We start from the raw sequence: 14798 nt of genomic DNA on the forward strand, positions 1-14798 counted from the left end.
TGAGCAGATGTGAAATGGTCAGAAAAGGCTCCCAAAGTCTGGTAGGTGACAAAAACCTGCTGCCCTTGTAGCAAGAAGATTAGATAGATAGATAGATAGATAGATAGATTAGATAGATAGATAGATAGATAGATAGATAGATAGATAGATAGATAGATGATAGATATGGATCTAGATATAGAGATAGAGATAAATACATATAGAAATATAGAGATGATCTATATATATAGATGTTAGAGATAGATCTAGATATAGATAGATGATATAGATAGAATAGACATAGATATATTTATATCTATCTATAGATGATATAGATATATTCCTGTTCTCATTACTTCAGCCATATGTGGCTTTTTTCTAGGTGAATAATTTCTTTGCTTGATAAACATTTCTGGGAAAGTGTGTTCATGTATGAAAAATGGCCCTAAATGTGAGTGATTTCAGCTCTTTACTCTTGCCATGCATTCTCCTCCTCCAAACACACTGTTTTGTGATTACTTCAGTGCTTTCAGTATGGAAATTAGTGACTTTCACCCACTTTCAATAGCACTATAAAACACACACAAAAAAAGCAAGCTGACCATTCCACTCAGTGTTCATTCATTTACAGATTAGTTTTATCATTCTAAACAAAGTGGAAGGCATTTGATGTCAGTTGTTTTCTTTTTTCATGATTAATGTAGTTATTTTGGATAGACTAGAAATGGAGAAGAATACAAAACCTGCAGGTTCACTGAGAAGGCAACTACTAATTACCCCTAATACTGAGTTTCTCTAGAATACAATTATTGTTTGGGCATTTTGATCACATTTCTTCAACTTCTTGGTCAATAAGACATAGAATTTGATGGACTATTCATTCAGGTAAAATAATTGTATTCATATACCTTATAGTATATTATTTGTGTTTAAGAATGTAGATGATTTAAGTAATTTTTTTCTAAAAAAAACCCTGGCTATTTATTGCAAATATTCCATTTTATTTCATCCTTGCAAAGGTAGACAGAGGATACTCTATTCAGAGGCCAGAGGAAAATGTGTGAAATAAGCTATATTGTAAATTTTGTTTTAACTTAATTGAAACATAAAATGATAAAATTATGGAATATGTCAACCTCTGTCAAGCCTTTATTGGACATGGGTGAACTAAAATCCATGACATGATCAAATTTGGACAACTTTCAATAAGAAAGAAAAAAGAGGCAGGTCTCTGATAAGTACACAGGAACCATTTTCAATCCAAAGGTTGAAACTCAGAAGTCCAGAGTCTATAGAGAATCTGTACTAAAGTATTTTCTTGGCCTTGTCAAAACATTTCTTTGAGTCTTTTTTACACACAAGAAAATGTTTAAAGTGTGACAGTTATCCTACAAAGCATTATCCTTCTGAGAAGTATGGCAATTTAACAAGCAACAGGAAAAAATGGCTATTAACAGAAAGTTTAGGCAATCTTTAAATGTAGGAATCACCATATGTGCACACTGTAAAACACATATATATGGGCTCATTTCTGTATAGATCCAGTTCTGCTCTTTGCTATAAATCAAAGTCCTGAATACAAAATATGACTGAGGAGAGGTTTTTGGCCCATTGCCTCTTTGGGGCATCTCATTCTGTGAAATAACCAACTTGTGAGAAACTTAGCTAGACCTTCACTGTTCAGTAGCTTTTTAATTAAAAGCTTGAACCTTACTTTATACTCATTAATCATATTGGATTGGAATGTTGATATAATGGGCATAGTTCCCACTCAGATACATTAACAGAAGTGTTATGGAAGTGCAGGGTAAGATGAGTGAAGATTAAAGATGGTACTGTGCTCTGCTTCTGCGTGCTCTGCCTAATTCCATGTATGGCACATTCTCCTTGCCTCAGGACCCACTTTTGTTCCATGTGCTGACACTGCATGAGCCAGGTCAGGCTAACAGGAGAAAAGCAGCAGGACAGGAGCTCCACCACGCTGTGTGAGCATCTTTTGCCTCAAGTGTGGTGTCAGAGCATCTCCCTAGCCTGGAGATGTGCTGAGCTCAGAGAGCACAGCAGCTGTACAAAGCCAGGGTCTATTGTAAATGCAGGCAAACCCGGTGGGGAGAAATGAGGATGTCCAACTCCAGTTCAGAAGGCTGAATGATTTCTTTATTGTAACTATACTATAATACATTAATATACTATTTAAAGGAGATACTAAAACTACAACCCTACTTTTTCTAGCTACCATATCTAACTCCCAACTCGTGACCCTCTCTCTAGAGTCCAGACACAGGTGGATCGGGTTAGCCATCAGGCTCAAACAATTCTCACCAGAATCCAATCAAGCAATCACCCCAGGGAAACAATTCTCCAAACACATTCCACATGGGAAAAGCAAGGAGAAGAAATAGAAATTGTTTTCTCTTTCCTCTGTGCTCCTGTATGAAAAATCCTGAGAGAAAGAAGGATGTGCCTGCGACAAGGGTGCAGCGCCAGCCACACCTCCCACCTCCCACAACCTCAGTTTCTCACTGAGACCTTTCTCCTCAAGCTGCCACATCCACTGCATGGCTGGATGGGTCCTGTTATCTGCACCAAATATGGCAAATCCTTCACTAAGGGTCCTTCTCCCCCCAAAAAACAATAGCAAAGTTCCAGGTGATTTCAGTGGTAGCAGGGCTGGGTCTAATACGTCTGGCTTTTATAGGAAATACAAGCCTTGGCCTCTGCTGGTATAAATCAACCCAAGTCCCCATTGGAACTGGGCTAATTTACACCAGAGCAGAATCTAACTTTACATATTCTTTTCTTTTTGCTCTCTCCTACTGGCAAGAGCCCAACAGCAAAGCTTTTTGTGCATTTGTTTCACTTTGTGTAAGGTCAGCTAAGGTTTTATGTAAAACAGATGGGCAAACTTAAAAATGATTTTTCACATTTCATTGAAAACCAGTAAAAAAGCAAAAAGGGGGGAAAATTACTCTTTCTGTTCTTTCAAAAGTTGTTGCAATGACCTTGATTTTACCCAATGCCTCAATTTTAAAAAAGGAAAACAACTCCCTGTTTTTATTACAGTGAAGTTGTTTTTTCTGCTATTCATAGAGGTCTTAAGGAGAATCAGCAAGAAAAAGAAAATTCCCAGTGGTTCATTGGCAGTTTGAAAATGGGAATATAGTGCCCAAGTTGTAAAGTAAGGACTATATTTAAACATCCTTTAACTTATTGTGCTACATTTTTCTTCTCACGACTGTAATTTTGTGGTAACTAATATTGTGGGACTGAAAGAGTATGCAGGCATAGAGGTAACCAACTTGGGAGGGAAAATGGCACAGCAATTTTATAAAGGCTGTTCTTTTCTTCTTAAAAACCAACAATAACAACAACAAAATTCATGTAAGTAGGACTTCATGTTTATAGAAGTTTTCATTCTAAAGCAACAAGACAGAATTGTGGATTTTCCAATGAATCAGGTCCTTTGTCTCTAATTAGGATTGATATATTTAGGAATTTCCAGTTGTTGAAGTGACTGTAGGCTTCAGAATTATCCATACTGTTCTGGCATCCCTGTAAATAAAGAGCACCAAGGACAAGTCAGTCTGTGTCATTTGCAGAGGTATCTCTGTGTCCTTCCCCTGGAGCTTCAGCTCTGGGTGAGGCATCCAAGAGAAACAGGAGCCTGAAAACTGGAATCCAGAGCACAGTGAGCTCAAACCAAGCTCTGTAACCCATGATCTGCAAATAACAGCTGGTCAGGCAGGGGACTGGCAAGATAGAGGAAAGGGATGTCAGGAAATGTAACAATAGCCTTCAAGTACAAAGAAAGATACTGAAAAAAAGAGAAGCTTATAAATTGTTACTGATGTTGTTAGTTAATAGAACTAAAATAAACAAAGCTTACATTTTAGAAGAAAATTTAGGAGAGAAAATTTTCAATTTAGATAGAGGGACTCATTGGAACAGACAATTTTAGTGGGGATGTCCTGATCCTGCCAGTGTCTCTATTTGAGAAACATCTGGTAGGAGTGACATTGGTAGGAATGACATGGGCTCAGGTGATTCTGTCCTGGGCACGAGGAATGGACTGAGCTGAACTCACAAGGCCTTTTCAGCCCAGTGATTTTGTAGGCTGAATGCAGATATATTTCTAATACCCAAATAGCACACTCAGTTGCAAAAATTTATGCCTGTAATAATGAGAATTCTATGACTTTAGAGGAGTTTTGAATGGACACAGGTGCCATCAGGCATTGACTTAATGATACATCATGACCAAATGAAATTTTTGATTATGCATATGCATGTATTTCACATAAGTTTTGAAACTTAAAAGCAAGTAAAAATGTCAGTGAACTAATGGCTATAATGCCAAATATTTTACCAAATTTGTATGATTTTTCAAATATTTCAGGTACTTAATGTATTTTCAAACAAAATTATTTTGTGACTGTTTTTATCAGATACCCATATATCATCTAGGTTTGTGCTTGCTGAATACTGTTAGCCAGTTCAGACATTCCTGTCATTTTTTAGCTCAAAACTAGCTACATGCAATCTTATCCTGGTGGATCAATTGACTGTGTATATATTTGCAATCTAGTGTTAAAGAAAGGAAAAAAAAAAAAAGCTTGAAGTGAAGTTGAGAAGTTGAGACAAATTGATGACTTAGTAAGTGTTTAATTCATTGAACTCCACAGAAATAGAGGAGTCTCAGAATGAAGGAAGCCAATCTGACCACGTAACCTAAAACTGGCTCACTCATAATTACTTGGAGGGGAAACTGTATATTGGGGCTTGAGGGGCTTTTCAGAACAGGAATGTGACAGTCATTTAAACTGGAAAAAAATCATCAAGATGATTTTCATTTGAGCTTACATTCAAACATTTTGGAAGACAAATAGCCTTTAAACTTTTCAAAATGCTTGGGGTACTTCAAAATTAAAATACTTTGATGTATTTAGGCAAATTGAATCCAGGATGCCTCTGCAGGGGCAGGAGAAGTAATAAAGCTGCTGACTGCATGCAGTGGTTGAATGTTTAGTCTACAAGCTTAACAATGGTTCTGCAAAGCAAAGCGAGAATGATTTTTATTGCAGATAGCCATGATGGTTTAAGTTAGGACTGAAGTCTGCACTTTGACATGCTTATGAAACTGAATATTTGGCTACCTTCATATATTACTGAAATAAAGATAACAACCTTAACCACAAATAATTTGAACTGATGCTTTGGCACTTTACAAAGGAATTTAGGTGAGCTGCTTTTTTTTTTTTTCCCCCTGAAATGAATTATTGCATTCTGGTTATCTCAATCTGATATCTGTACTTATTTGAGGACACTGCCTCCAGATTAAATCCAAAATATCTGTTGCTAAAATAGTCCACAGGACTCAGGAGAGGGCTATTTTCAATCTACTTTCATCATATTTATTATGCATAGGTGAGGAAAAGTCTGTAGGTAGGCCTTATCTGCCTTGAAAAGGCAGATGTCCTTTCAAGGACAGATAAAACAGGAAAATGAAAAGTTATTAGTGAATACTCATTATTATTTCCCCTATGAATTTAAAGAAACTTTAAAAAATTACATTAATTTAATTGCTAATTTTGATTTATTGCCTGCCAGCTTAATATCGCAGAATTTAGAAAGAGTTCGCTACTCCTGTAAAAAGCTCAGCATTGCTTTTAGCAATTTTAATTTTACAGTTGCAAAGAAATTGCATCATTTCCCTCAACAAACAGAAACAATCCATTTCATTTACAGGAAGCTAAGAAAACAGACAAACATGAAAGGCCACCATATGTTAATTCAAAATCTATTTCTACATATATACACTGCAAGACTCCCTAGCAAAGTCCACGTAACAGCCCTGTCAAACTGAATGTCCCAGGTGTTGAAAAAAATGGTCTTTTCCTTCCAAAAATCATGAATATTGCATTTAAGGAATCTTATTTTTTAAATAATAAACTGTGTGTTCTTTTTAATTGCCTTTGGCATTCCAGCTTTTAGAATGCACTTGGGTCATGTTTTTACACTTTTCTGTGAAGCTAAAAGAAAAAGAAATTAATTTTTCTTAAATGATACCCAAGAGTCTCACATAATCACATTACCCTAGGAAGTGGGACTTGAGGAGAAATACCAAACATTGTGAAACATTTGATAAAAGCATGGAAGCAAGAAACTACAAAATATAGTAAGCTAAGTGTGTTTTAAAACAGAAGTCCCTGCTGATCTTGGGAAAACAGAAGGTCACCAGGCTGCAAACCAGCTTTTCCCAGCTGTGTGTTTATGAAATCAGACAGGTGCCGTGTCTAAAAACTCTGGGATACTCCTGAACAGAGATGTTACACGTAATAATGAGTCTGTGATCTAGAGAGATCATAGGAGAGGGTTTTGATGAGAAACAAACAAATAAAAGGAATCATCTGTACCTTGTTAGTCTTCAGTGAGAAAACACACGGACATTGCTCAACCTCTGGACTTCCAAAAGAAAGGGAAAGAGCAGCAAAATAAAGTAAGCAAAGTCTGGGGACTGAAAAATTTATATGAAAAAATATAAGTCTAGCTATGGTGCTGTCAGTATTTAACCATCCAGGCTGAGTGCGTCCTGCTGAAAAAATAATCCCGTCCAGTGAATTACATGTATTCAGGACTCCTCTCTTAATTACTTATCAGCTTAGATAATGATTGCTGCTGCTGAAGTTGGTAAAGTTAATACAAATTAATAAGAGAGACAATGTTACTGCTTTCTGTTGAGATTCTCTGACTTCTTTAAGCAATCCCTTTGCCCAGTTCTTTGGTGAACTGAACCTACCCTCCCTAGGCTGTGATTATTGACCTTAGGGCTTTTCATTCTCAGGCATTCTCCAGCATCCCTGTAGACTAGAGGGTTCGCTTGTGCACTAGTTCATTTGAAGACCTTTAGAACACTGAAATGGTGGCCTATAAAGCAGTTGGAATATATCTAATCCAAATTACTAATATGGATCAAGGGACAACAGTGCCAGGATACCCAAAGGAAATACTTATAGAATCCTTTGATCACTAGAAACAGATTGTCCCGAATGTGAAAAGACTGGAATTCAAGAAATCAGTCAGATTTCTAATGTCAAATCAGCCTCATCTGACTAAATAATTCCTTTATTGTATAGTTACATGGTGTTTCTGGCAATCCATTCTCAAAACTTATATTGATGGCTCAATTTTCAAATTAGTACCTAAAGGAATTTAAGAACCTTTTCCCTACACCTGAGGCTTGATTACAAATTGCCTCTTCATTTAATTTATTGTGGTTACCCAGACGTGATCCTTTTTTAAACACCACAATCGGCCTAAATTTAATTGCTTTGACACAAGTCAGACTGAGCCCAAAAGCTGCATTGGAACTGCTCTGGATTTGCCCCAGAGAATGATCCTTGGCACTGCTCCTGCCTGCCTGGAGCCAGCTCCCAGCCACGCAAGCCCTGCTGCAGCGAGGAGCCTGGCCTGGGCTCAGCCACTGCTTGGGGCAGACATTTCAGACATTTCATCACAGCCCAGCAGAGTTTGCAGCTCAGCAGGAGCAGCAGCCCCAGCCTGGAGCTGAGGACTGCACCTTGGAGAGGGCTCTTAGGGAAGGGTTTTGCAAACTTTTCATCGGAGTCATTCGCTCGATGGCAGCTGCTGTGGCAATTCCCTCTCCTCCTGACCTTATGGTCCACCCCACTATGCTTCAGAGGTCTTTGGGAAGGGAGACAATTACACCTAATGTGTTTGGACAAGCCTAACATGTGTGCAAATTAATAAGAATGGGATATTCTGGTCTGTATTTCCCTTTACAAATGTTGTCCTGCATTTAGGCAACCTGCACATCTGCTTACCTGCTCTAACTAATGATAATGGATCTAGCAGGATGAGGAGATATTCCCTCCAGGGATATTCTGGGGAGGGGGCAGGGGGAGCTCCTTCCTCTACTGAAAGTTAGGAACCTTAACCAACTCCTTAAAACAGGGGATGGATTTCTTATGTAACTCTCCTCTTCAGACACAGGAGGAAGAAATGTCCACTTACCCATGAATGGAAGCATCTGGAAGTTGGGAGGAACACAACAGGTCACCCCTTGCAATACTTACATTTAAACTGTGTGAGCAAGTTTTCTGATTTATTATAAAATGAAGCATCATTTTTTGCTCTGGTATTAAAACAAAATAAACACAAGGAATACAAAGAGCTCGTGGCAACTGGTGTGTGATATTCTTCATGTGACAGTGAGCTCTGTAAGCAGGCTTCATTTCAGCTTCTAGCATTGCATTTCTCTTTCTAAAGCACTTCTTAAACAATTTTTAGCTAAACTACATGAAGTAAAAGGAGAAAAGGTACTTTAATAATACATTGCTTCATTAAAAAGTCGTTCAAATGTTTCTGCAGTCCTGTTCAGTGGGATTTATGAGTTAATGAATGCCAAATTAAGAAAAGTTCCCATATTCCATTGTTTGTGCATCTCATTACATGAGCATTTCATAGCTTTTTAATATTCACTCTGAGGCAAAAAGCATCTGTAGTCATGGAAAGATTTATAGCCCAGTGTCTGACTGAAAACACGGTGTACATCTTTTCTCCCTGGTAAACAAATTCCCTCTTTTCACCTGAGCACAAATGGCAGCATAGTAGCACTAGGTGCAGGTGTTGTAAGATAGCAAATGTACATGAAGGGAATCTCCACAGAAAAGCAATATTGCCAGGGAGGCTTCTGATGTGGCTTATCAGCTGTGCTCAGCAGCGTTGCACTGCTTGCAGTCTGCTGCTGGAAGCTGCCTGGACTCTTTCCTGAAGGGTTCAACAGTAAATTTTGATAGTGTGAACACAAAAATAAAGTGTTTCTGCCTTTGCACATTTTTGCAAGGGCTCTCTGTGAAGCCTGGAGCATGGGCAGCCATATAAAATCTTCAAAAATGGAGTAGAATCATCCATATATTTGCATAATTCTTTGTCAAATCTTACATATATAATAAATTTTTGCATACCTTGTGCTGGTATTCACAAAAGAGCCTCCTCTTTCCTGTTCTTTGTCAACTACAGCAGCACTCATTTTCTTAAAAATGAAAGAAGAATAACAAATCACAATTAATAATTCCTGTCATTCTGAAATTGTTTCTTTATGGGGGAAAAGATATTACTTTTCTTCAACTCTGACTATGAGCTAATGCTAGAATTGAAGCTGCTTCTCATCACAATTTTAGCATTTATTACCTTTATATATAAGATATATGTCTTGTAGATTATTAGCTTATCCTGTAAATCATTGGAACTGGTTTAATTGCATTACCTTTCCTTAAATTGTATAGTATTTTTCACCCTGTGCAAAACCCTTTTGTACAAGTCACAATGTAAAAGTTGTTATAAAGTTTTAAAGAGCCTCTTTCAAACATTGCTGTGAGTACAAAACACCAAGCATTCTTGTACTGAGTGCTAAAATATAGATTACAGGAAGCTGGTGGGTGTATGAATTTCATGAATTTCAGTTTGTGCATGTCTATCAGAGCTGTAGGGCTTTCATTGCTGATACTTATTAATTGAACAAGGCCACTTTGAAATCCCCAAGATTTCTCCTTTCAGAACACAGACCTCTTGATGTTGCTTCAAATATTTGGAGGAACTCTGCATTTTCTATCAGAGGAAACAATAAGTATCAAGTCTTAATAATCTGCTGAATATTTCAGCACTTGTGAAATATGAACTCATGGAATCAGAGCTGCTGTTTGCAATTTGCTGTCAGGTACAAAGGGATTGTTCTCATATATTTGGCATTACAGTCAGCTAATCCTTGTCTGATTTTTGTATGCCACAAGCCAGTGAAATAAAACTATGGGATGTTGTTTTATGAGCAACGCAATAATAAATTCCCAAAGAAGGTTTTCTCTTAAACCCAAGCCTGCAAGTAACAGCTTGAGGAATGCTTTCTGGAATCACCCTCATTACAGCTTGGACCCAGTTTCCACAGGAATAAGATCTGAAACAGAATCTCCACACTAAACCTTTAGGCTGGGATTCAGAATATGCTTATTATTTTCAGTACGTAGAGGATATTTTGGGCTTATTGCATTAATAGAACAACATAGTGAAAGACAATTATGAGTTTTACTCTTGCAAATCCTGGATATTTTGCTCAAAATTGTAGCATATTTGGAAGAGAACATTTTGATTTTCTGATTCTAGTGTTTGTGGAGAGACTTAAGGTCCACTTTAGATTTTGTTTATCTTTGTAATAATATTAACAATAACAGTCTATATACTGGCTTAAGTTTAGGAGACCAAAATCCAAAGGCTCTAAAATAAAGCTTTTTTGAAACATCCCCATGTCTAATAAAGTCAGTGGTATTACAGAACTATTGAACTTAAATTTTAGAGAAAAGGAAAGAAGAAACAGGTCTTAGTTCACTGTATAAACATCTCTGGATGTTTCCCAGATGACATGCTGGAGAAAGAAGCTTGTGGTGCCTTGTTAGAGATGTATTAACTCATGCTATTGTCCTGTATATCTATTAAAGAGCACCAGAAATTTCCTTTCAGAGAGAAATTCATTATTTCTAATATTAATTTATTTTACCTAATTTTCCCTTATTTTAAGGGTCCCTTCTTTCCCAGGCCAGTGACATTTTCCCCATCTGAATAGGTCACAAAGACTTTAGGGAATGAATACAGGAGTGGCAGCAGTAGCAGCAATTGGTATCTTAGCCTTAGTGGGAAGGTAAGGTCGGGCAAAAACATAAAGCATGGATAAATATCTGACATAAAGAGGCCTCCCAGAGTACAGAAGATGAAAATGATTCCTTAGTGAAATGGATCTTGAAACATGAGCCTGGTAGTGAGGCATAGTATTTGGTAAAGAGAGGAAATTAAATTTTACTTTTAAATTTTAGATCATGTATCTTTTAAAAAAAGAGATTTACTGATGAGATGGGCATAAAACATGGTAGTAGATGGGCTTTTAAATGACAAACATTCCCGGGCTCGTATTTTAGTGTGCCATGCCCTGAGATAATACATTATTTCAGAGGTCCTCAAATTATTCCACAGCACTGATAATCTTTTAGGTGAAACAGGAATTTCTTGGACCACTTTCCCTTTGGATGACATTCCTGCTCCCAGCCACCAATGCATGTGTGTGCACCCTGAGCCTCACTCACCAGTGGGGAGCCACTGACCAAAGGAGCCACTAAACACCACTAAAAACAAATGTGTCCCCTCTTCTTGCTCTGTTTCAAACATGCATTTCCATGGAGCAATTAATTAACTATTTCTTTAAGTAATTAATTGCTAAGAATTGTTGCAATAGTGTACGTAGAAGTAACAAAATTACTCAAAGGTTTTAGGAAAGTCTTCAAGAAAGCAATTATTGCTAGTTTTAGTCAAAATTATTTGTTATATTAATTACCAGCAATCTCTGCCTAGACATAATTAGACTGGAAGCAATTTTATAGTGGTGTAGTGTAATTATGTCATTAATATGAAAAATAACAGATTATTTTACTTTAATTTGACATATTATATGTTTGAGAATTTTCCAATTAAAGAACAAAGCACTGAGCTAAAGAACAAAGTGTGCACCAAGTTTTGGGATAATTTCTCTCAGCAACAGCATGTTTAGGCAAATGTTAAGATCTGTACATTTACATTCATTTTGAGGGTTTAGAAATATGACCTGAACCTAAGTTTTCAATAAACTTCCATTATGGATCTGAATTAATTACTCTCCAATTAAGTAGAGTAGTTCTAAACTCTTGTGCAAATTTTACCCCCACAAATTCTTGTGGAATGCACCTTTCAGAGATACTTATGCTCATCTCAGTAAGTGATCTGATGAGCAACATAATTTATTCACATTTATTCCCATGTTTTTTTAGTTTTCTGTTGGAATTAATCTCTAACATTTCAGCTTAATTTAAGAGCAAGCTTATCAATGAGCAAACATTTGGTGTAGTCCACTAATGTCTGTTCTGTCTTCCTCTTTTTCCAGTATTTCTAATGGTGACAATAAATAAATGCCCAAGGGATTTTCCAGATTTAAGTTCAAATCAGCAAGGAAAAAAGGTGATTTCAGAAAATAATCATAAGATATTAACTAGTGATATAGGAAAAAAAATCTTTGGGAAAAAAATCCAAACAAACAAAGAAAAATGTCCCAGGTTTTTAATAAAATTAAAGTACACATCACAAAGGAAAAATATGTTGATGAAAACTTTTCATTTTTTTGGAGGAGGGCAGTTTGTGAAACACATTTTCAAATTAGGGACACTTCCAGCAGTCAATGATAATATTTCTGATAAGTGATTTAACATCATTTAGACAAAGCTTTTGATCTTTTTATGTTTTTTAGGTTTTTTTGGGGTTTTTTTTATGTTTTAATGTACTGTTGGGTTTTGTTCTACAGAATATCATTAATAATCATAATTTCATAAGCACAAGCCCATGACAGAAAGAGCAGCTATCTCAGATAACTGTTTATCACCTATAATAGCACTGGTTTTATGAGAATTCACTGATAAGAAATGTGAAAATATACCCAAAATTATTATTAAGGAACTACTTTCATTTGTATCATTGTATTACTGCAATTTCTCGCTGGAGTGTTTTGACAGAGGCTCTTTTGCTGAGGAATGGAGCAATAACCCATAAATACCCAGAATCCATGTCAGGAACTCCCACTTTGCTATTCCCAGACCATTCCTCAGAGATGTTGTGGATGAGAGCATTTTTCTGTATTCTCTGACCTGAGCAGCCACTGGTCAGGTTTTCCTGAGTCTTCCAGCACCTGGTACAAATAAAGGCTGATTTTTTCACCAGTCACTGTCATGTAAAGGAAGGCTGCAAATTAGGGTTTGTGCAGCCTCAGATGCATCACTTCAGTGATGAAATTATTTCCAGAATTTTAATGTGCAAAATATTCCAGCACCTTTTAAGAGGGATGATATATATATATAGAAGAAATTCATGTAATCCCCTCTTTTCCAAAACATTTTTGTTTAACATAAATACTTCTTGTTACTGCCAAAGCATCTGCTAAACCTGCAGATAAGACACAGTGTAGGTACTGTTTTCAATTTTAGAAAGATTCCAGAAGCAAATTATTTCTAGACACCTCAATTTCTGGAAAGTATTATACGTTCCTACTCTCGTATTATTTGTCAAAAAAAATACCACAAAAAAATCAACCAACCAACAAACCCCAGAATCCTGAACATATTTGGCTTATTTCCTCCATTATTCACTGCAGAGTACTCATGAGAGATCTAAGTTACATTTACTGGAATCCGAGGAATCTGAAAATCATTTTCATTTCAGTGTTGAAACAAAAAAAACCCTACTCTATAATTGTCTTTAGCTTTTAGGTAGCTCGTGGCTTTCATAGTGAATAGCTCATTTTGAATGTGATTGAGATTTTTTACAGGAAATTAGTACCACTTGTTTGTTAAGTAACTTTCAAATTAGAAGTCATAGTAAAAATGGAGTAAATTTATGGAGCATTTCAGATTTTGATTTTTTTCCTCTCATATTTAGTGATAATGACAAATCCCTTTTTAATGAAGTTTTAAAATGAAAGCCAATCTCATGTGGCTTTTTTTATCACCTATTTACTTTAGATCAAAACTCTTATTGTCCTGAACCACAAGCATTATGCAGACTAAAAATACCATATTAAAGCTGTCGTTTTAATCCCAAGCCATGGATTGCACCATAATTTATTGGATAAAATTATAGTAACAAATAGCAGTGATGATGTAACACTATATTTCAACATGCTTTACAGCACCACAATGTTATTCTAGTGATTATACTGTAGTTGGAATAAATATTACTAAATTTGAGACAGATTTATTATGGTTTTAGACTTTCTTTTACTTAGTCCAGGAAACAGAGGATTCACACACTAACTCTTAAGAACAGTAATGAGCATTAATTGCTTATCTGCCTTGTGTACAGTGAGGAGTTTCTATCCCTCTGGCTGTCCTGTATGTTAGCACCTTTTAAGGTTTGGTTTGGGACTAGATCATCCCTCCAGTTTCACACTGTGTGAACAGGGGCACTGAGCCAGAAAAACATTTCAATCCTTCCCTTCATCTCTCTTGCCCTTGAGAGCCCATCCACTGGGTTCTCTCAGCCAGGCCAAACCATGTGCAGACTTTTTGCAGCTCTGATGCTCTCCTGAGTGAATAAAGGGCAAAATTCATGAGCAGGTCAAACCCAGCCCAGCCCTTCTGCCCCTCATTCCAGCCTCAGAGAGCCAGGAGGTCTCAGGAGGGACCTGAGAGGATGGATGGAGAGTCTCATTTTGCTTTAATGTCCTAAACTGGTGGGTGAGCTCTGATTCCTCATTATATATGTCCTGAAAAGACAGCTTCAGGTTTGGAGCAAATAGATTGGTATCAGGGAAATTTGAACACCTATCAGAAATAAATGTAGACCCCACTTTCGGTGAGCTGCTGTACAGTGGGAGAAACTTGCACTTGCAATGACTGGTCATTGATTCCCATCTTTCTTGCAGTCAGAGACATCACTCTGTGATGCCAAGAAGAACCATTTATGGCATTTTCAGCTAGCCCCAAAACAGCAGAGGAAACAAACTCCCAAGGGAATCTGTTCTTACATCAGCAGCCCAGTTCTGCAGACTGCCATGGCTCTGGCTGTTCAAGGCATGAGGCTGACAATATGCATTTGGATTTCTGACCTGCTTGCCAGTATCTCTGAGGAAGAAAATCCTGTTTCATCTGTACTGGTGTATACAATTTACTTCAATTACTTTGGCCTGAAAAATCTGATTTCCATTTGAGATTTACACTCTGGTACTAATTACAGGAATG

The 14798-nt window shown here is 36.9% G+C and overlaps 1 long non-coding RNA gene across 3 annotated transcripts in view; it reads right to left on the reverse strand.

Moving 5' to 3' along the window:
* Positions 1-2114: 2114 nt before the first annotated feature.
* LOC144246785 (uncharacterized) overlaps positions 2115-14798 on the reverse strand; it is a 40972-nt gene continuing 28288 nt past the window's right edge. For 2 of the 3 annotated variants that reach the window (XR_014957199.1, XR_014957198.1), the window contains 2 exons: positions 8964-9031; positions 2115-3531 (listed from right to left, as the gene is read on the reverse strand). This is a non-coding gene — a long non-coding RNA (uncharacterized LOC144246785). Of the gene's footprint in view, positions 9032-14798 lie in introns of all 3 variants that reach the window. The other variant, XR_014957200.1, reaches the window with a different exon arrangement.

Source organism: Lonchura striata, chromosome 9 (genome assembly GCF_050655825.1).
Source record: "Lonchura striata isolate lonStrDom1 chromosome 9, ASM5065582v1, whole genome shotgun sequence".
In the NCBI taxonomy this organism is placed as follows: domain Eukaryota; kingdom Metazoa; phylum Chordata; class Aves; order Passeriformes; family Estrildidae; genus Lonchura; species Lonchura striata.